Genomic DNA, 20,774 nt, shown 5'->3' with positions numbered 1-20,774 from the left:
TAACAGTGACCTTGCTGCTGAGGGAGGACGGCCCCGCGGAGGCCAAGGAGCTGCGCTGGCAGAGCTGGGGTTACCTCTCCTCCCTGCTGCACCTGGGCCGGCTCTGATGTCAAAGACCCCCCCACCCTGCCGTCCCCATCCCCAGTTGGGCTCCCGGCCTTCTTTGTGCTGGAAACACAAGGCCCAGCTCTCAGGGAGGAGGTGAGGGCAGAGCACTGCTCTGCTGGCCCAGGTGGAGAACAGCCCAGCTCTCCCCTAGGGGCTGCAGGCTGAGGTCTGACTCCAACCCCCTTGCCTTTTTGCAGACCTGAAGCAGCTTCTCCAGGATGGTGACAGATTTTCCAAGACTCATCCCAGGCTGGAGGGGCCCCAGCTGCAACTTGACTGGTGTGTGTATGTGTGGGCGTCCACAGGTTGAGCTGACCCTGAGAGTCCTGGTGCCAGAGGGCTGTGGAGGTCATGTCATCCCAACAGAACCCCCTCTGCTGGCGTTCCTGTCAAGGGGTCATCCTGACCCATTCCGGGAGCTCACTGCTGCCAGGGGTGGCCTATGGATGAGGGAGCCTCTCCAGGTTTCTGCCTCTCTGTCGCTTCCACTTACTGGCCCTAATTGCACCTCTTGAGCTACACAGATTAGGACTAACCCTTCTTCCACATGACAGTCTTTCACATACGTGAAAACAGCTGCATTCATACATTCAGCTACATCTAGGTTTGAAGCCCTCCCTGGTCAGCCAGCTCCCTCTCTTTGGCCCCCATTTGCAAGTTAGGGAAAGTTCAAGTCTGATTGGGTGCCAGGCCTGGTGCTGGGAGCTGGGGACAGACACATGGTTTGATACAAGTAGTTGGCCTAATGGAGGAGGCAGACAGCAGGCTTTGGTCAGTGTGCTGAGCCTGGGGGAGGGACAGCAAGCCTGCAGGAGGACATGCAGGAGTTACTCAGCTGGAGAGCTGGGGGCCTTAAGGTGCTCCAGACAGAGGGGACAGGATGCACAAAGGCTGGGGTTGCAGCACAGTGCCCTGACCTGCAGGTGGTTCAGAATGTGTGGGTCTCAAGCAAGCCTGCTGGGTATCACCCAAAGGAAAATATATCATTCTACCAAAAAGACACCTGCACTTGTATGTTCATTGCAGCACGATTCACAATTGCAAAGATATGGAATCAACTTAGGTGCCCATTAGCAGTGGACTGGATAAAGAAAATGTGGTATATATACACCATGGAATACTATGCAGCCATGAAAAGGAAGGAAATCATGCCCTTTGCAGCAACATGGGGATGCAGCTGGAGGCCATTATCCTAAGCCAATTAATGCAGGAACAGAACCAAATACTACATGCTCTCACTTGTAAGTGAGATAAACCTTGGGTACAAGTGGACATAAAGATGGGAACAGTAGACACTGGAGACTTCAAAAGAAACGGGAAGGTGAGAGGGGCAAGGGCTGAAAAGCTTTCTATATGCTACTATGTTCACTGTCTGGGTGATGGGATCCACAGAAGCCCAAACCTCAGCATCATCCAATATACCCTTGTAATAAACCTGCACGTAGATCCCCAAATCTAAAATTAAAATTAAGTGAAAAAGAAAATATGGGCTACGAACAGCTGCAGGGCATCAGGGCATTGCCTTATCCTGAGGACCATGGCAGGGGGTGGAGGTTGGCAGCGTTCTGAAGTATTTTCAGCAGGAGGTGCAGAATTAGGTGCAAGTTTAGGTGGAGAAGGGGTTTCAGGGGCTATCCAGTGGTGTGGGCAGAGAGTCTGACAGGGGGGACTGCAGTGGCTCTGGCCAGAGGTGGTGGTGCCTAAGTGCGAGCTGTGGCAGTGGCCACAGGGCTGGGGAGCTGTAGGTGGAGTTGGGCAGACCAAGGCCTCTCTCCTCTGGCCATGGAGCTCCAGAGTCCGCACAGATGTCTACGGATCTAGCTCGAAGCCCTCCCGGTCAGCCAGCTCCCTCTCTTTGGCCCCCATTTGCAAGGTAGAGAAAGTTCGAGTGCGGTGCTCAGGATGGAAGCAGACTTCTAGGTAACGTTTGGCACTTTGTTTTCCTCCTTCTCATCTCTGTCTTCTCTGCCACCAAGGTTGACACTAGTGGCCTGGTAACCACAGAGCACAGTCGGCTCCTATAGAACTCACAGTGTCTCCTGAAGACCCCAAACCTTCTCCATGCTGTCTGTTTCAAGCCCACATTCCCTCTGCCCCCACTGTGGAGCTCGGCAGTTGGTATCTAGTGCTTAGTAACAGGAACCCACGTTTACGATTATTCTTTACATTATCCCCATGAGATTCAATTTTCTTCAATTCAAGTCCTCCCACCTGCACCGCTTTCTCCTTTAAAGCAGGAGCCCTGGCTCCGAAGCCTCAAGGCTTGGCCTCTGGATTGATTTGTGACTTTCAACCTTAGTTCCATCTGCTTATAAAAACATAAGTCATGCCCTTTTTCACTCCAAAAAGTTTTCCCTAGAAGTTGCTGCCTGGGATATTTTTCATTCCATCTTGAGGGGTAACACTGCTAGTTGTGTGGAGCAGTGAGGCAGCTGGGGCCGTCTCTGTCCATCTTCCAGCAGCCCCCAGGGGACCTCAGGCTGCCTCTTGGGGCCCACTGGGCAAACTCAGGGAAAGACAGAGTCGGCCTGGCCCACTATCCTGAAGTGCCTCCACCTGGGCCTGCGCAGCTGCCAGCTGGCTTGAGGCATGGTGGACCCGCTCTTTTCTGGGACCTCCGAAAGACCACGTGAGTGCGATAGGAGTGTGTGTGTGTGAAGTGGGGGTCAGGTTATTAGGGGTGGAGGGAACAGAGCTGTTTGATTAATGGGTGTCCTGTGAACCTGCACATTTGCCCAAGGCTGCATTCCTGGGCTTTCAAACCCGGGCAGTTTGATAAGCTGGGACCAAAGTCCTCTTTCCACCCAGCAAGAAGAGCAAACAGGGCCACTCACTAATCCCAGCCCTGGCCTCTGGGGCCGTCTCTCGGCAACCAGCTAGCCAAGTGGCCTTTCACAAGCTAATCAATGAGCATCCCTGGGACCTCTGGGAGACCTGGCCAGCTTGCCTCAGTGGGGCAGGAGGGAGGCCAGGCTCACCCGACCTCCAGCATGCAGTCTGAAGGCCTGTGCTTAGCCAGCTAGGCCCTCCATGATGGCAGCACCTGCTCTCTCTCCTGTTCCTTCCTGCAATCATTCCCACCAGGGCAGCTTATCAGCCAGGCCTTCTCCGTTCCTCCAGTGCCCGACTAGAATGCTCTTCTCAACTTCCATAGCTCCTTCCCTAATCTCCCTCCCCCGGGAAGCTTTCCCTTACCAGCCTCCGGGGGACGCCCCCTACCCTGCATCCCTACTACCCCGGAGGCCTGGATTATGGTTTAGCACCGGACACTTCTTCATTCTGTTCCTGTGTGTTGGTTTGGTATTGCCAACTAGATTGTAAGCACCTTGAGGGTAGGACTTCAATTTTGGGATCGTCCCCAGTTGGGGGCACACTAGTAACTTTGGAAGGATAATATTGGTGAGGGGTGGGCTTGTGGGAACAGGACACAGATCCAGGGGTAGAGGCAGGCAGCTCTGAGGCCGGGGACCTCAATCCCAGTAAGATGTGGAGGGGAGGCTCTGGGAGATAAAAGGCAGCCGTGGAGTCAGGACTGGGGAAATGTTTATTTCTGGGGAGTCACAGCAGGTACATGGGGGTGTGGGCCCAGCCTGTCTCCATCCTCCACTCTAGCCTCTGAGAACTGCTTCTCTCCTTGGTGGGGCCCAAGCGATGGAACTGCATCTGTGTCTGCACCACTGGCTCCTTGTTCTTGACTACAGATGATTTGGGTTGGGATGGACCCCGGAAGGCCCTCCAGATTCTCTTCTCTGGAGACTTGGGCTTAGAACTGAGAGAGACACATCTCCATCTCTGGGTGTTTGCCTCTGACAAGATGCAACCAGCTATGGGCTGTCTGCAGTGAGGAGCAGTGGGAATCAGATCGCAAGACAGAAGGAGGAGGCAGAGATGCACAGAGGAGCTGAGACCAGAAACTCATAGCCCAGCTTGCAGATACTTTCGCTTCATATATCATCTAAACCAACCCTCACTGCCTTCCTAAGAGGTAGGTACTGTTAAGATCCTTTTTTATACATGGGGAGAATTGGGCTTAGAGAAATTAAGCAATTCGCTAAAACACACACAGCCAGTAGGAGGCAGACTTGAACCCCATCCTGCTAAGTTACAGAGTCCAAGTGTAACATTTCTCCTACCTTTGCTTCCAGCAGCTTTGTAGATCCAGGCCCTGGTCTCTCATGAGAACTTTCTCTACATCTCACACTTCAGTTCCACAAGATATCAGAAGAACTGTGACCAACACTACTGTAACAAGGTTCTATCTATCTATCTATCTATCTATCTATCTATCTATCTATCTATCATCTATCTATCTATCCATTCATTTATTCACCCACTCATCCATCTATCCATCCAATTTATCCATCCATCCATCCATCCATCCATCCATCCAGATATCCATCCATCCATCCATCGTCCTCCATCCATCTATCTATCCATCCATCAGTTTATCCATCCATCCATCATCCATCATCTATCCATCCACCTATTCATCCATCTATCCATCCTTCCATCCATCAATCATCCATCCATCCATCCACCCATCCATCCATCCATCCATCCATCCATCCATCCATCCATATCTATCTATATAGCTAGCTAGCGAATAGCAATCACTTATTGAGCCCTGCTGTGCACAAAACACTACAACAGGTGCTGTGATGTTCTCAATCCTGCCTACTGGCACAGATGATGAGGGATGGCAGATGACTACTATCTGACTATGTGGTACAGACAGACAACAGAGTATCTATTAAAGTGCCCATGTAGAAATTACTGCAATTGCAGATTCCTTGACCCTTCCCAGGGATTCTAATTCAGAACAGGAGAGGAGCTCAGGAATCCACTTTTCCAACAAATTCTTCAAGGGAGTCTGATGTAGGTGATCCGTAGAGCACACCTTGTAAAACAGCTGCCTGGAGAGTCTTGTTCAAACGGATAGAGGGTCAGTGAGACCTGAGACAGTCAGGGAAGACCACCTAGGTCGAGGCCAGGCACCCTCACGTCCGCTAGCAGGGCCTGGAAAACCCTGGGAAAGAGTGGTGGGGTGAGGGGAGAGAGACCCAGGTCAGTGGGCAGCCTGGGCAACGGCCCCAGGGTCTTCCCATGGTGGTGAGGGGCAGCCACCAGGGCAGAGGGTAATCTGTAGGAAGCTAGGTGAGCAGAAAAAGGCTATGGTCAGCTTTTGCTCAGTAACCATGATGTCACAAATGCAACAGCCAAAAAGTGCTCTGCCTACTTAGCCTCCGTGGAATTGGGAACCTTTCCACATGCATTTCTGGTGACTAAATGGACCTTCCATGGTGAAGAGGAAGGAACTTGTGTCTAATGCCTGGTCCAGGACTAAAAAACAAAAAAAACACTTAGTGCAATTAGAGTTTCAAGGGGGATGAGAATGGTTGGAAACCCTGGAGATCTTGGGCTGAATAAGGACTGATAGATCATCATATCATCATCATCATCGATTATCAATGTCATCATAATTGTCAATGACTATTAATGTCGTTATCATTGTCAATGATTGTCAATGTCATCATCATTATCAATGATTATCAATGTCATCATTATCATCAATGTCATCATTACCAGTAATGATCAATGTCATCATTTGCTGTGGCCCACATGCCACGTGCTTTCCAGGCATGCTCTGTTGCCTCCTCACAGTGCGCCATTCTGCAGAAGGAAAGCTAGAACAGCGGGGCATCCCACAGCTGTCCAGAGAGTAAGGAATGAGTGTCACCTGCTCTCAGGTTGTCTCTTGGCACAGCCTCCAAACCACCCCAAGGGATAGAGATTTATCTGCTTATTACCGAGGAAATCCCCCAGCTTTCTCATAACACGTTGCTCTGTTCAACTCACTCCAGGACTCTCTAGGCCTGGACATGACGCCAGGGGGTGCCCAGTGCGAGGGCACCCATGCTTGGTTGGTTCTGGGCTCACTTTTCCTGCAGAGCAGCCGCTACCCAGCGATGTCTCTGAATCAACCCGCACCTCACCTCTGCCAGCCCCACCTCATCTGGCTTTCCCCAGCCTCCCTCACCGTCTTCAGCAAAACCCTACCTCCCCAGCCTGCCCTGGGGGGCCACGCTCTCCCACTCCTTCCTTATTAGCGTGCATGAAAAGAAAAGGAATTTCTTTTGCAGTTTATCCTCTGAACAGCCTCCGAAAAGAGTTGAAGGACATGCTGCAAAGTGTGAAAAAAACAGGGCCTGAGCTTGCCAAGAGGGCCCAAGTGGTTACTTTAATCATGTGGAACAGCCCCCTTTTCATGGAAAATTTTCTACTCCAACACCTGTGGCCATTAAAGGCGCCCTCGGCTCTTTTCTACCCTGGGTCCCAGGGGTCACTCTCCAGCCGAGGCTGGCTGCCAGCTCCGGTCATTACTCCTGTGCCCCTCCTCTCTGCCTTCCTCGGCCCTTCCCAGCCCAGCTCTGCTTCGCCCCAGGCCTGCTGGGTGCAGGCCTGCAGTCCTGCCTGGCTTCCCTCACCTCCCTGCAGTTTCTGAAACGAACACTTCAGCGAGACCAGGTTCCCCTCCTCCTGCACTGGTTGCTCTCTGAGGCTTCTTGGGACAGGTCTGTCTCTGTCCCTCTGCCGCCTCTGACTCTCTGCTTCCTCCAGAATCTTCTTAGGCAGGCTCACTTCCCCGGACCCTGGAGATGCTCCAGTGCCTTCTGTCCCCCAGGCTGAAGTGCCCTGTGCCTCCTCTCAACTCAGAGACAGGGAAGCCCTGGAGAAACAGCCCCACCAGCCCTCTTTTGATCCGCTGTTCCTCTGCATGTCCAGTTTTCGTTTTCAGATTGTGTACGCTGATTTGGGTTTGCAATTGATAATCAGTGTGCTTGGGATAGCGCACAGCCCCCTCCCCACCATTCTTTGTTGAATAACTGGGATGCAGAAGGGTGAAGAGATTTCCTTAAAGTTCCACAGTGTCTGCCAAGACAGGGAAGGACTGGGAATAGATTGTGGAAGCCAGACCTCCCAAACGACTTGCCCCAGCTTTCTCTCCCCATCTCCTTACTTGCTCCCCTAGCCTTGCCTCCCCCATCACGCTGCAGACACAGTTCTTACTCAGGCCACTGGTGACCTCAGTGTCTCTAAATCCCGTAGACATTTTCTCTCCTCATCTTGTCTTCTTGGCAGTATTGGACACTGTCCCTTCCCTCCGCTGCTTGGGACATTCTCTTCCTCTGCTTCTGTGCGTCCTCCTGCTCCTTGTTTTCCTTACCACACAGGCCAGTTGTTCTTTGCAGGAAGCCTTTTCTCCAGTACTTGAAAGCTGGTGCTCCTCCGGGCTCAGGTCCGGGTTCTCTTCCCATTCTCGACTTTCTTCCTTTGCAAGCTCATCCTGACCTGCTGCTTCTACCACCATCCACGTGTCTCCAGTCCTGCGCTCTCCTGTGTGCTCCATTCACCTCCTTTCTGATGTCATTTGGATGCCACAAAGATGCCTCAAACATAATTTGCCTAGAACTGAATCCATGATATTCCTCAAGACTGCAGTGTTGCACAAGTCCACAGGCATCAGTGAGCAAAGTGGGGCCCCACTCTTCACCCCAAACCTGCTCCCCTTGGTACTTTCGAACCCACTGAATAGGATCAACCAAACAGGGCTGCAGGCTGGAAATCTCAGAGTCATTCTCAATGCCTCCTTCTCTCTGTCCCCCTGCCAGATGCAATCTGTCCCCAGTCCCCGTCCTGTGCGAGCTGCCATCACCTCCGCACACTAACGTTACTAAATGATATATCAGGTGATGAAAGTGGAAATGAGGACCAGGGACAGGTAGAGACTGACTACTGAGATAGTGACTTTCTAGCTCCCAATCTAGAATTTGGACTATATCCCTGCAGGAAAGTATGTCTAGGAAATTGCATCAAGTTAGGAAAATAAACGTGGCAGTGAGGCATCCTTACCCCAGCCAGGTGACGCAGACTGTACCACATTGCTCGGTATGGAAGCGGGCATCCAGTCATGGGAGGAGTTGACTTTTTGTGTCCAGAACTTTGTTTTCCTGTAAGGCTATTTAAATATGCAGGAGCAATTCAAAATATTGAAAGCCATATCTAAGTCAAGGGGAAAAAAGTAGGCACTTTCAAAATAATATGATTCCCCCTGATATTATTCAAGCATGAAGCGGATTACCAGAGGGTGGTCCACACAGCTCATTTGTTTCTAGACTGCCCACAGTACCCAACATAATGCTTAGCATGCAGCAGCTTCCTGCAAGTACTTTGAGTAAGTGAATGTGTGCCTTCTAAAATATCTGGGACTCATTGGTCAAGTGCTGGAAAACAGCAAGCATGATTCAATGACAATCAGAGGAGACACTAAAGGTGACCCAATCTCTAAATTTCTCCTTGGCCCAGACTTCTCTTCTCTCTGCCAATTTAGTTCTTCCTAAAACAATACTTTTGTTAATGACCCAGGAGGGAGTGGGCAGAGCTGGGCAGCTACAGAGGTGGGGACAGTGGGAGTGGGAGGGGAGCTCTCTACAGCCATGTTACTGGTACCTGGGCCCTCCATCTGGGCATCCCAAGTTTCAAGGTGACCTTACTAAAAAGTCTCAGGTCTCACTCCAAGTCAGAAATGGAATTTGAAACTCTCTTGGCTCCATTTTGCAGAAGAGTAAAGCGAGACCTAAAGGGAAGACGTGGCTGGGCGTGGTGGCTCACATCTGTAATCCTAGCATTTTGGGAGGCTGAGGTGGGCGGATCACCTGAGGTCAGGGGTTCAAGACCCGCCTGGCCAACATAGTGGAACCCCGTCTCTACTAAAAATACAAAAGTCAACTGGGTGTGGTGGCACGCACCTGTAATGCCAGCTACTCTGGAGACTGAGGCAGGAGAATCACTCGAACCCAGGAGGCGGAGGTTGCAGTGAGCGGAGATCATACCACTGTACTCCAGCCTGGGCGACAGAGTGAGACTCTGTCTCAAAAAAAAAAGAAGAGGTGGTTTGCAAAAGACACCTAGAGAGTTAGCAGTAAAGCCAGAACTGGAACCCTGGTCTCCAGGTTCCTCCCCCAAGGATCCTTGCTCTATAACAAGTTGTCTCCTGGGATGGCAAGGGTGAACTCCTCAATCACAGAGACCCTCCTGCAATAAAAACTGTATTAATTTACTAAAATAATATTAACACAGCAGAATAGAGATGGAGGATTCACACTTCTCCGTTTTAAAATTTACTCCAACCTTGTGGTCATTATAGCACCACGGCACTGGTAAAAGGATAAACATATAGACCAGTGGAACAGAACTAAACCAGAATAAGCCAGACATAAACCCATACACCTATGGCCAATTGATTTTCAACAAAGCAGAGTCATAAAACACATGTACTGCGTAAACGGAAATTATGAACTGGCTGAACCCCAGAGGCCAGTCTAGCTGGCTGAGATTTTCCTCCTAACCAGATACATCCCTGCCTCCAAGGGACATGGTGGCTCATGCCTGTAATCCCAGCACTTTGGGAGGCCGAGGCAGGTGGATCACCCGAGGTCTGGAGTTCAAGACCAGCTTGACCAACATGGTGAAACCCCATCTCAACTTAAAATAGAGATTTCTAGTAGCCGCGCCACTTTCCTGCTTGGGTCACAGGTAGGGGTGTGGTGGGATGAGAAGGAGGCTGTCCCAAGACACTGAACCTCTGGGATTGCAGACAAAGTGCCTGTTGGCTGGCAGAGGACAGTTAGGAGGACAGGGCTGAAAGGCTGCAGCATTTGGTTAGGAGGCCCTGAGAACAAAGCCTAGGTCCAAATTAGACACGAGGAGCATCAAGACCCATGTCCCTTGTGGGGCTCAGGCATTGGTAGTATTCGCAGAAATGTCTGTGATGATGGAGGCAGGAAGTAGGTGGCACTGGATGGACCACCTATGAAGGGAAGCATCAGGGCCCTGTCATGGGCCGGATGTGAATGGGAGGATGGGAGGTTGAACTTGAGAGCAAACAGCATCATGGATGCCTGGAAGAACCTTGGAAAGTCATGTCCATGCATCTATCCAGCCAGCTTGGGTAGACAGGGCTGGTTCCTCACCCTAAACCACCAGCCATGTAATCATCAAGTTCACTGGATTATTCTTCTGCACTGGGTCCCAAGGTTGACCCCTCTGATCCCTCCCTCCCATGTCCTTTGAAACTGTGTTTTTAGGACCCACTGCATCCTACTATAGACATCAGTGTTCATGTCTAAATTTCCTGCTGAGTCTAAGCCCCTTTTGGCCAGGATGAGTCTGACTCATCATTGTTTTCTGCCACTAAGCCTGGTACTGTGCCTTACTCTGAGAAGGTGCTCATGAGTTGTCCATTGCATGCATGACCATAGGGGACATGTTTTGTATGCCAACAAGCTTTCACTGGGGGAAGCACAGTCCAACCTCATGCAGTTCCCCTGGGGGCATTAAGCACGGAAGCCTCAGGGATGACATCCAACCTAGACTGGTCCAATTCCAGTTGTTTATACCCCCAACCCCAATTTGTAGTGATTGGTTCAGATGTGGGCAGGTGACCCGAGCAGAGCCAATCACAATCCTCCCACAAGATCTGGCTCATGAAGTCTAGAAGAGCCTGCCTTCCTTTTGGATCCTGAGCTGTGAAGACATGGCCCAGAGGCTCCCATGGTCCTATTTCTTATTATGTTTGTGAGCCTTTTATGAGAATCAAGATAGCCGCATAAGGTAAGCAAGGGCTGGGTCTGGAGAAAGAAGCAAACACTCGATGATGGTGTTGGACATTTCAGCCTTGCCCAGAGTCCTTATAGCCCAGACTGCTCAGTTTTAGGACCAGGGATTTTTCTCTTTTCCCACTCAGGTTGGCTTGAATTGGGTTTTTGATCCTCATACCTAAGAGTCTTGGGTCATCAGTGAGAGCACCCTAGTTTGAACCCCACCTGGTGGTAGAGGAAATCTCTGGCAGATCTTGGGGAGAACAGGAAGAACTTGGTGTGATGCAGCCCTTGTGGTCTGCCATAATCTCAGGTTAATTTAAAAACAGGGCACCTGGAGGAAGCCAAGAAATTCTTAGGAGCTGGAAGTCAACGATAAGCAAAATGGCTGGAGAAGAGTGATGAAATTAGCCTCAGTTGTTGGCAGTGAGGGGTTGACGGGGTAGAGATGGGGAGCATAGGAGGGCTGAAAGGGGGAGGGAGACAGCCTTGACTTGCATGGAAAGTCTAAAAATGCAAAAATTAGTTGGGCGTGATGGCAGGCGCCTGTAATCCCAGCTACTTAGGAGGCTGAGGCATGAGAATTGCTTGAACCCAGGAGGTAGAAGTTGCAGTGAGCCAAGATCATTCCACTGCACTCCAGCCTGGGTGACAGAGCGAGACTCCATCTCAAAAAAAAAAAAAAAAAAAAAAAAAAAAGTGAGGAGAGGCTACTGTAACCACAGTGTGTGGTCATTATTAGATATTAGATTACATATGAATTATTAGATGTGTCTGGCATGCAGAAGATACTTAGGAAACCATAGCTATTGCTACTACCCATAATTTCTGGATTACACAGAGAAGGGATGCTAATGCCCTCTCCTTCCCATGGCAATAATTTTGTCTCCTGTTCTGATTGAGAAGGTTGAGGTGTCTGGAATGTGGATTAGCAGATGGTCCCATAGAGGGCGTCTTCTGTTTATGGGCGAGTCCCTCCAGTTCTGCATATGTTTAGTGAACATGCATTGATTGAGTGGCACCCCACCTTGCTGCTGATACATTATTTAAAAAGCAAACTCTTTGTTTTGGTATTTAGAAGCATATTTTGATTCTATGTAAACAGTTATGTAACCACTTGTTTTTATAGTAAACCATACATATTTAGGGGCTACATATTTTCAGTCTAATTAAACAAATTCAAAAGATATTTACTAAGTGCCAACTCTGTGCCAAGGCTGGACCAGGCCCTGCAGCTGGAGATGGATGGGGGTGTTTCACTGGGAAGATTACCATAAAGAAGAGAGATGAGAGTGATCACTACAGCACAGGGTGTGTTAAAGGGAGAACAGATATTTTTTGAGTGTTGTGGAAGCATAGGAAGGAGGAATTAATTCCTCTTGGGGAAAGCGAAGAGGAATAGCAGCAAGGCGGATCTGACATGTAAGGGTGTGAACGCCCCTAAGGGGCAGGGGTGTTCCAGACACTGTGGGTAAACCTGCAGAGCGGCCTCCTGTGGCTTCTGCTTGGGCTTGGTGGGGAGGAGAGGAGAAAGTAAGGCTGGAGAGGCAGGTGGGCTGTGAATGCTGAGGCTGGACCTTGACAGGAAGAAGCCCTGAAGTGTTTTAATCAGGATCTGAGGTGATGGAGTGGCATTCTGGAAAGATCCCTTAGGCAACAGTGGGAAGAATGAAGCAGACAGAGGCAGGTTGGGGCTGAAAGAGTAGCAGGGGCTGTTGAAATAGCCCAGAGGAGCTGCAGTGATGGCCTGAGCCGGGGCAGCAGTTGTGGGGATTTCTTGGGGGCTTTGGATGGAAAATTGGCAGAAGGTGGCTGGAGGTCAGACCTGAGGCTCCAGGGCAGTGAGGATGGCTCCCAGGCTTTGGGCTCCAGTGACTTGGGGAACACAGTTGGAATATTGTGAGCGTTTCGTTGACTTCACCAGAGGCATGTGAGCCCTCTGTCTTCTCCTGAGCCTCAAGAAGTCTGGGAGAGGAAGAAATAGGGGAGGGAGGGCATGGGAACCTGGCAGGGTAGGAAAAGCCAGCCTGCCTATTCTGGTCAGACCTCACCACTCCCCGATTTCCCGGCAGACACGGAGAACAGGAGCACTGGGCTGGGCACAGGAGTGGGGCCTCTACGGACAGTGGTTTCAGCAAGAGAAGCCTCCTCCTGAAGCAGCCCCGGGAGCCGTCCTCTGGGGAAGCAGATGGTCCAGGAAGCAAGAGGAGGGAACAGAGCCTCCTACACAGGTGTCAGAGGATCCTAAGAACGTTCTGGACTGGCAGCTGCTTTCTCTGCAGGTTTTCATGGGCTCAGCGGCTGCCTGGGTGGGACGCTGATCCTGGCTCACTTTCAGGCATCGAGGAGACTGACAATCTCCTCATCTTATCCACGTTCTCCCTCCAAATTCATTAAGTTAAACACACACATGCACGCGCGTGCACACACATACACATACACTGTGACGTTTCAAATGTGCTAAGCTAGGCAATATATTTATATGTTGTAAAGGGATTCTATTCTCTAAGAACTAAAAGCAATACTCTAAAAGCTCCAATTACAACTTACTTTTAAACTTAATGTTTGATTATGTCCTTTTGTGCTTGTCCTCTCATTGTGCTGGTCTCTGATTTTGTGCCTGTCCTCTGATTTTCCTTCACAGATGAACATAACCGGCCAGCCAAGCTTCACTTCTGCTTCAAGCTGATCTCCCACTTGTGTCTTCTTGTCTCTATTGAACTAAGTTCCTGAGACCTAATCCTTCCCATCACTAGTATCAGTGCTTTTATTTTTGTTTTCTACTTAGTTGGATAACATAGTGAAGGAAAATGTGCTAATATAATAGAAATAATTGCATTAATAAGCCTGGTAAAGAGTCAGAGACAGTGAGAGCCATGGCCAGAGCCAAGCTGCTGGCAGCTAGGCAGCACCACCATACAAAAGCTCAAAAATTTCTTTCAAGAAATGCCATACGGCTGGGTGCAGTGGCTCATGCCTGTAATCCCAACACTTTGGGAGGCCTAGACGGGTAGATCACTTGAGGTCAGGAGTTCAAGACCAGCCTGGGTAATATGGTGAAACCCCGTCTCTACTAAAAATACAAAAATTAGTCGGCGTAGTGGTGCACACCTGTAATCCCAGCTACTCACGAGGGTGAGGCAGCAGAATCGCTTGAACCTAGGAGGTGGAAGTTGCAGTGAGCTGAGATCATGCCACTGCACTCCAGCCTGGGCGACAGAGTGATATTCCATCTAAAAAAAAAAGAGAGAGTTCATAATGTCTGCGTGTGAAGGTGTAAGCTATATGACAGTTAAATACATAAAAGTGAGGACCGTGTGGCTTTAATTCACAGATTTATTATTGTAAAAACTCTCTTGTATTTGTTCACTTTAAAGAAACATGAGTAAAATATACAGCACTCTCACTGGTGCAATTCCTCAGAGATTCCTTTGCCCCATTGGGATCGGTCAACGGGTAGAGAAGGAGAAACAGAGGAAGGGATAGAAGTGACACACGGAGAGACAGAAGGTAAAAAACAATGGGAGAAACAGAAAAAAACTTTTTAAAAAGCTATCATTAATATACTTTGAATGCTAAGATATTGCCTTACTGAAATGAGACTAGGAAATTATGAAAAAACAATAACCAGAGAACAAAAAGGAGTTCTTGGAAATAAAAATAAAGCAGAAAAAAAGGATTTTACAGGGAAAATAAATAAAGAATGAGACATTTGGAGTATCAATTTAGGATGTCTAATATCCAATTAATAGAATTTCTAGCAGTGGAAAAAGAAGAGATGGGGAAGGGTAGAAATTAGCTAAGAAATAATAAATGGATTTTTTTCTAGAATTGAGGGAGATGAGTTTCCAGATTGACAGAACCTGTTGATTGTCCAGGACAGTAAATGGGAAAGACACATAGTAAGTAATATTGTCGCAATTTTTTTCCAGCAACAGGGATAGAGAGAAGTTCCTTAGAGCTCCCTATGAAAAAATAAGACAGGTCCCATACAAAGCTTCCGGAATCGGATGGTGTCAGATTTCCCAATAACACAGGGTAAGTTAGAAGACGACAGAGCAGTCCTTTTAAAACACTAAGAAAAAATAATTTCCAACCCAGAATTCAGTACCTTACCACATAAAAAATGTACTCTTTCTCAGGAAGGCACTGAAGGTGTTCCAGCAAGACAAAGCAGTAAATGTAAAAAAGTAGAGGACACGAGCTGTAGGAAACAGGCTTACAGAAAGTTTTGTCTCAGAATAATCACCAATTACTATTTTACTCAAATATCATCACGATAATGGAAGGATGAGGGAGGAGCTATGAAGGAGAGTGCAGTGTAACGTTGCTAAGTTCTCTTTTGCCATTCGAAGAAGCCACGAGACCATGTCTAAAATTGGTAAATGATGACATAGCCACATAAGCAAATTATTCAGAAATATACAGGCAAATACCAGAAGCAGCAGCTGGGAATTGATGCTGGTTTGGTTATCTCTGGTGAGCACAGCTTGGCAGAGAAGGCGCTGGGAGGAGAACTGGGAAGTGGTAGGCAGGAAACCAGTTTCTAGTTGTTGCTGTTACATATTCTTTTAATATGAATTGATTTAAAATACAAAAACTATGTGCACATATTACTTTGATAAAAATGTTTAAAGAAATTTCTGTGAAAAATCAATGAACCAAGTACACCTGTGAGCCATTACTAATATGGTCACACAAGCATCATCCAAGTGGCATGGACAGAGCCATACGCAATTTCTGCCTAGCCCCACACCACCGTCCCCCTACACCTTCCTTCCCAACCCCACACTCCCACCTCTGCACCCTGCCCATCCCATCCACTCTCAAGCTGCACCCGGAGGCTCAGCCCCCGTCCCCACCCTCCCTGGCACTCAGCCAGTGCTGGAACTGGCAGGACCACCCCTCCCCCGCCCTGCCTGTGGCTGCTGGGATCCCTGTCGCCCTGGGACTCAGCTGACAGCGGACGGACAATGGTATTTCCCATCAGCCTGGGTATCAGGAGCCGGCCTTATCCAGTGGTGTTTTTCTATTAGTCTAACACCCCATTGTCCACTCCTTATCACTAAAATGTTGATGTCATGCCTGGCTTGGAAGTGGTTTCTGCTGCTCCGCCCTGGGACAGCTTCACTTTAATTGGGGGCGGGGGAGGAGGAGGGGTGGAGAAGCCCATTTATCAGAATTCTCATGAGAATTCACCCCGTTCCTCCTTTCAATCTTTCAATCGGGGCCACAAAGGGCGCCTGGTGGGGTGGGTTCCTTGCTGCGATTCCTGGTCTTTCTCTCTTTCCTGAGTAGGTGCGCTGGGTCTCAACCCCGGTGGCCACCCTCAGGGCTGAAATATCGAGGTGGGTGCAAGGACTAGGGGACACTTTCATCCCACCATGCTTTGGGCTGGGGATTTTGGGGACCTGCTTTATCCTTTTGGTAGGTGGAGAGCTCTGGGTGCGTGGGGCACGACTTTTCCTTCTTTGAATCTTCTCCAGCCCCTGACGGCCCCACCAAGGACCACTCTTAGTAGGCGCTCCCTAGATATGTGACGGGCTAATGGGAATGGCAGTCAGTCAGAAGGTCCAGTCTGAGAACAGATAGAAAATGTGAGGCCCATCTTCATCTCCATTCTCCTAAACCCCACCGCATTGCGTCAGCTCTTAAGGGAAGTCTTAGAAATACACTCTGTGCCTTCCCCACGTGCCCTGTCCTTCTGTCCTTCTCTGATTCTGTTTGTTCGTAGTGGAGGTCAGCGCACAGGGAGACAGCGTGCATGCCTGGTGCACGCGCAGGTGCGAGTGTGTGTGTGTGTTAGAGGTGCAGTTGGTGTACAGCCCCCCAGGGAAGCTGGTTAAGAGAGGACGCAGTGCACTCTGGGGTAGGGTAGGCTTGGCTGTGGTTTGCTCAGGCAGATTGCTTTACTTTTCCAAGACCTGGCTTCCCTGTCTGTTAAACAGGTACCACAAGGCAGCTTCCCAGGGGCTTGCGGTGAAGGCTGAAATGAAACGATTGAGGTGCTTAGCATGGTGCCTGGCACGTAGTAGGCACGCAGGAAATGGCAGCTATTACTGGTACAGCTTTCTGTGGGCTTTGACTGAAAGCCCAGTTTGGGAACTGGTGAGCACGGCAGAGTGCCATTCTCCTGGCACTCTTCCTTGGAGAGCTGGGACAGGGAGGCTGAGGTCCCCTCCGGCTGGGCCAGCCTATGTGGAAAAAGCAAGTTTGCTGGGCTTCAAGTTCTTGCCTCAACTTTAAAAAGCAAATAAGTGCACACCATAAGCATTTGGAGGCTGCTGTTTTCTATGGAGTCAACATGTATAGACCATGAGTATATTCTGGAGTGCTCAAGATAGAATGCAATTTGGGACACAGATGGCAAGCGCAATTTGAAGGTGCATTTTGCCTGTGCAAAGTGGCCACACCACGTTAATCTAATTTAACACACACACAAACTCTGCAAGCAGGTTCTGTTCTCTGCAAGAGGGTGAGAGGCTCAAGACCAGTCTGATGACACATAGAATGTGGCCGTGCTCTCCAGCCGCCCAGCCTCCAGCCGCTTGCCCCATGTCTTACAGAGGAGCTGCTTACACTGCTGTGGAAGCCCACCCTAGAATAATGACCAGTACAGCCCCTGAGGGTCAGGGGCCACATGCGAACACTATCTCATTTGGTTCTCACCAGACCCTGCGAAACACATCAGGGAGGAATCCTTATGTCTGAGCAGAGGAAGCTATAGGGGCTCATAGAGAGCTAGAATGCAAGCCTAGGCCTTCTGAGTCCAAATCCAGGCCTTTTCCATGACTTCAAGTGACAGCAGATAAAGCATTTGACTTTGTCTCTGAAACACACATTCCTGGGAAGAAAAGAGGCCTAAAAACGAGAGCAGGGTCTGTCTGCTTTGTCCCCGTGTTTACTGTGTGATCTTCATTCCTCAGGGTCTTGCCGGGTTCTCGTGAGTACTGCAGTCCTTGGGGATCTTGGCCCAGAGCCCAGGACTAAGGTGGCCAGCAGTCCAGAATAGGGGTATGCTACCTTGTCGCTGGTTCCAGACAGCATGACACCCCTCTTCTCCTTCCTGATAGGATTGTTCTGGAAATTCCAAAGGTTAAAATTGGGAAATGAGAGGGAGGCAGGAATACCGTGTGTGACCTGGATAGGAAGGGACAGTGCTTTTCAGGGGGCAACTTTAAGCAATGTAAATTCTCTTACCCTAAGGGACTTGGAGGGTTTCCAAAGGTCTCAACTCTCTCCTCTGTGGATGGGGTAAAATCCCACCGATGAGCCTTCCATCTGTCCTAATTTAAGGTGCAAATATTTCTGGCAGGCCAACGCACAAATTCATGAAACACTTCAGCATGAGTGAGCAACTCACACACCCTCTTCTGAGAGTGCCAGGTGCAGACCAAAGATGCTGAGGGGAGAACACACAAGGCCCAAGAGGAAAGGGTGTACAAACAGAAAACAGTTCTTGACAGTTTTCCAGATCTGCCACCTTTTTTGTTGTTGTCGTTGTTGTTGAAGTGTGGGATTTTCTCTCCTCTCAAGTTTATGTCTAGAACACGCGTTTCATCGGTTGGATCCTTGGGTTTAAGGCAGCGTTTCCAGGGTGCCTCTTTGCTTAACTAAGCACTGACACTCCTTAAGCTTCAGTGATCTCAGTGTCTGATTTCCAGGGTGTTGGAGGGTCTGGCTGGGTTTTCTGGAAAATTCTTATATACATTGAAGTGTCCTCTCCCTTCCCAGAACAAACAGCTTGTTTAGCATTATCAGAGCCCCTTGGCTTTACAAAACCCACATTAGCATACAATGCTCAGCTCCTCTTTTTAATTGTCCCCTTTCTCCTTTCTCCCTCCCTTCTATCCTGTCTTTCACCTTTCTCTCCTTTCTCCCTTGGGATTTGCAATTTTGTTTGTGAAATAATGACTCACTCCAGTAATCAATGACCTGGACTTAGAGGTCATTGACGTATTCTTCCTTGACTATTCACCTAAATCAGCACCTCCTTCCCAGTTTGTATCTTCCACCAAACCCTTACTAGCATTTGCTATGCTGTGCGATGATGATTTGTGCCTTTCTTGTCTCTAATACCAGATCTAAGCCCCAAGGGGCAGGGACTGTCACTCTTGTTCCACCGTATTCCGTGTCTGGGCATGGTGGCCAGCACACAGAGGTGTTTAGTAAACACAGGGTGAATGAATTAATACCGGGATAAAGACCAGTGTGGTCTGCAAAGACCAGTGATTGCGGGGAGGATGGACTGTGCCCTGAGTTTTCCAGGCAGACCTCAACGATGAGAAGTGACAGGGTTTGAATCCAAGCGGGGAGGCTACCCTGGACTCAGAAAACAGGGGTTTGTCTTTCTCACATCTCAGCTTCCGAGATCAGGAGCCAGAGACATGTTGGAGACTTTTAAGAGAAGAGCAGGAGAGGAGGCTGAGGAAGAAAAACCACGTGCCAGGCCTGGACAGGGGAGAGGGGAGTCACCCCCCGGCTCTTCCCTGGCTCATGTGCTGTTTCTGTCTCTGCAGCCCCAGTGAGCGCCTGCCAGGCTCTGTGAGGGAGCAGTGCACGAGCATGCCATCCTCCTCGGTGACCAGGTCAGAACCCAGGCATGCCATGTCTGGGCCCTGGGCAGGTAGGCAACACCAGGCAGCGTCTCAGGAGGGAAGGTGGTGAGGGGAACGGCATGCAAGCAGCCAGAGAGCCTCACGATGAACCATTCTTCACGCTGGAGCCGTGGGCTTCCCAGTTTGCCTCCGTAGCAGAACCAGAGGAGGCCCTGGTCCCCAGGAGGTGGCTGCCCAAGCCTGAGGCTGCTGCCTCAGTCAAAGGGGCTGGAGCTGAGACCCCCAGGCTGCCCTGGGGTGGCAGCGAGGAGCCCAACCTCCGCCTGAACCCGCTTTCAAGGAAGGGAAGACTTAGTTGAGCTCCTGGTGCCCCAGCCATTCACCCTGCAGCGCCTTTGTTCACACCACAAACACCCACGGAGGAAGCCGAGTTCCGACAACCCACCCCCCATAGCCCCATTTTTCCGCAGAGGAAGGGACACTGGGGCTGGTTAGGAACTTGCTGAAGAAAGTGGGATGTGCCAGGCTGCTCTCAGGCCCAGCCTCCCAGCATGGTTCCAGACACAAGGCCCTGGCCCGGCCCTGGGCGGCTACTCCCGGCGGGGTTCTCCCCTCGCCTAGCACTTCCTCTGCGCTTCCTCAGCGTCTTCCTCGTCCCTGTGGCTCCCCTCCCTGGCTCCGGGGGTCTGCCGCTGCAGCTGGCCTCCCCTTTATCTTGTCTCCCCGTTTCCAGGGCTATCAGTCATTATCTAGTGTGATCCACCCTGGCCGGGGCACAGGAAGCCGGCCTGCAACGCTTCTCTTTATTCTCCATTCTTTTCCTTCTCCAGAGACAAAAGCAAAAACAGCCTGTTAACAGATCCGCCATTTCCCTTGGCTCCTTGACTCCCATTTCCCACTCTCATTTTTTTTTCACAGGCTCCAGTGTTCCACGGTCAGGCTGTCCTCTGGAGCCACTGCCGCCCGGGCCTGAGGGCCCAGGCCTGCCACTTCCTCCTGGCCTGTCTGCCCAGGAGCCAGCACCGGCACCAACAGGCCCAAGGCTGTCTCCTTGGCCAAGCCGAAGCAGCCGGCTCCCTCTTATCCTCTGCGAGATCAGCCCAGCCAGTTGGAAGGGGCTGGCAAGCCGTCTGGCTGTCTGAGCCAGGACGGTTGGCGGGTGCTCTGGCCTTCCTCATTAGCGGGGTCTCCACTGCCCTTCCTCTCGCGGGCCAGGCTGTGGCTCCGATTATAGCTACTGGAGGGTTTTTTGGTCAAAGAGCATCATGCTTCTATTTATTATTTCACCATTCACTCAGATGTTCCCTGAGCACTTCCTATGCTGCTGCTGGAGCCCAGGGATCAGCCAAATATGACCTCTGGCCCCAGACAGCAGATCCTCTGTGGAGAGTGAGGAGGTTGCTGGGCTGAATCAAAGCAGCTCTTATGCACAGTGGAAGTTGCTACGTGC

At 50.2% G+C, this 20,774-nt stretch overlaps 1 long non-coding RNA gene across 3 annotated transcripts; it reads left to right on the top strand.

Moving 5' to 3' along the window:
• Positions 1–2,751: 2,751 nt before the first annotated feature.
• Positions 2,752–19,583, top strand: LOC105491182 (uncharacterized). 3 transcript variants are annotated; one of them, XR_003020254.2, is made up of 4 exons: positions 2,752–4,093; positions 12,839–12,997; positions 13,411–14,668; positions 19,286–19,583. It is a non-coding gene; the product is annotated as an uncharacterized lncRNA (long non-coding RNA). The 3 variants fall into 3 exon arrangements; XR_011607269.1 differs by having other exon boundaries at positions 12,839–13,048; XR_011607268.1 differs by having other exon boundaries at positions 12,839–14,668.
• Positions 19,584–20,774: the final 1,191 nt, after the last annotated feature.

Source organism: Macaca nemestrina, chromosome 8 (genome assembly GCF_043159975.1).
Source record: "Macaca nemestrina isolate mMacNem1 chromosome 8, mMacNem.hap1, whole genome shotgun sequence".
In the NCBI taxonomy this organism is placed as follows: domain Eukaryota; kingdom Metazoa; phylum Chordata; class Mammalia; order Primates; family Cercopithecidae; genus Macaca; species Macaca nemestrina.
The sequence above is the reverse complement of the archived record's forward strand: the minus strand, read 5'-3'. Positions and strand labels throughout refer to the sequence as shown.